The sequence below is a fragment of the Vespula vulgaris genome, chromosome 5, assembly GCF_905475345.1.
Source record: "Vespula vulgaris chromosome 5, iyVesVulg1.1, whole genome shotgun sequence".
Classification (NCBI taxonomy): Eukaryota; Metazoa; Arthropoda; class Insecta; order Hymenoptera; family Vespidae; genus Vespula; species Vespula vulgaris.
This window is the reverse complement of record NC_066590.1, coordinates 1,885,001-1,887,500: the sequence shown is the minus strand read 5'-3', so window position 1 is coordinate 1,887,500 and position 2,500 is coordinate 1,885,001.

Here is a 2,500-nt window from a genome sequence, read left to right as displayed (position 1 = left end):
AGACGAAAACGACGACGAAAAAAGAAGAGAGAGAAGGAGGAAAAAAAATTCTTAACTTTCCTCTTTCTCCAGTTAAAGCTCGAAATAAGAAGGGTTGCGGATATATAAGAATCTCGGCCACTTCACTCCGTCACTCTCTCTTTCTCTCTCTCTCTCTCTTTCTCTTTCTCTTTTTTTCTCTCTCTTTCTCTTAGATTACATTTTTCTTTCTTTGTACCGTCGAGAGAGCAGTTACTTAACGCCGTCTCCTCGAGTAGAACTCGAAGAACGGTGGGCAAAGTGAAAAAGGAGTTCTCAAGGACGGTAAAACGGTCCTCTCATTACGCCGGCTGCCTGTTTATGCTTTCAACGACATTGACAGTTAGCAGAGCCAAAAACTGCTTGCTGTTGCTGCTACTGTTGCTGCTACTGCTGCTGCTGCTGCTACTGCTACTACTACTACTACTACTACTGCTACTGATGCTGCTTATGTCGACGTACATAGCTACCGTACATAGTTCTTCCTGAAGGAGTGATTTACCGTGCGCTAGAAACTTGTCTCATATTTTCCAAGGCTGTTCTTACCTTTAATATCCCACCAAAAGTCACACTATTTGCCTTCTTTACGCTTTCAACAGCGTAACCTTTTCTTTAAGCTAAAAGAAGGGCTGCCGATGTTATAAACCCTAAGTACGATGATCGATGAGCCTTTATATCGTTCAGAGAAAATCTTTTATCGTTTTATCAAAAATGAATATATATATATATGTGTATGTGTGTGTGTATGTGTGTGTGTGTATGATGTATGTTTGTTGTGGATTATCAGGATACTTTATTCCTAGATAATGAATTCAACGGGAGGAAATAATTAACAAAGAATACAATTAATATTAAATATTGGTATTAAAATATATTCGAATTTCTCTCTTATTTTTAATATTTTTTTCATTTTCTTTTTTCATTTCCTTTTTTATGTTTTGTTTTGTTTTTGTTAATACGATAACTTCATTCTTTTGATATTATAAAACAAATTTTTTATTAATTCGTTTTTTCTTTTTTTATTAATTCGTTTTTTTTTCTTTCTTTCCACATTTCGATTCATAAGATCGTAAAATTAAAATTAAACGTGTGTACAAAATGTGGATGATGGAAAATTTATTCGTTGGTCGACGTATTCGGTGGGTTTAAATGTGTGTGACGAGGATGAGGATATAAAAAAGATCGGTTGAATAAGATATGATTGAACGTTTTTTTATTTTTTTATTTTTTCAAATCAATTATTTTTATTAAATGTAAAATAATACAATCGATGTGGTACATAGACCTCTGTGTATATACATATATACGTCATACATATATCTCTGCGAGAGTTCGCTAGCGCGTGTTATTGGAAATCGAATGATAGAGTATTTTAGTATCTAGTTTCAAATCGATTTTGAGATTCTCCTCTCGATATTTTTCGTTAACTACGAGAATACGATAATCCAATGAATCGAGTGCGTTCGCTATCTTGTATCGATGTCGAATTAGCAGTCTGGTAACAAACACCTGCGTCGCGTTTAATAAACCTTTGCTTCATTCTCATTTACCTCTCTCTTTCTCTCTCTTTTTACACACACATGCACACACATAGACACGATGAGCATAGAAAAACTAATTTCCTAGTTGTTAATGATTATCTAGGAAGTAGATTCGTATGAATCATTGTTCAGTTTCAGTTAAATAATTTATAACAAAAACGATACATAAATTTATTTTTAACATATTTTTTATTCGCTATTTACTATTTACTATTAACTATTACGATGTAGATCGAAGGGCGTTTGAGAATCGTAGATATGTGTATACTTATAAGGATAAAAGACTGAAAAATAGGAAAGAAAAACACTTAGGTTCGTTAACGACAATGATTTGCGATAATAGATTGAAAAGTGTTTATGAACAACAATGTAATGGTCTTATCTAACAATGTTATTTTTATTACGCTAGTAAATCGATCTAATATATATATATGTATGTGTATGTATGTATATGTACATGCATATTATATACAAATTATTCCTTATCAAGTTGAAATATTATATAAGATAATTGAAATACTTTTTTTATAGTAGATTCTTCTTTTTCTCTATTATATTCTCCTAAGAGAAATATGCTAATTTGTCAGATCTATCTCTCGTTTCATTTTATTTAATATCGTTATCTTTAATAGTTTTCTAGATAACAATTTGTAACTTTACTCTTAATTCTACTTATATGTATACATATATATATATATACATACATACATGCATACATACATACATATATATATATATATATATATATATATATATATATATATATGATATTCTTAGAATATAACGACGAGTAAAGAAAGAAGCATTAATGTTCGTATTTTGATACGATGTCGACGTCAGATAATCAGAACATTACAATATACAGAACAGTTACAATATACGTGGAGTATAGAAAGTTACATAACAAGGACAAATAAAAGCAAATAAAAACTATGACAACG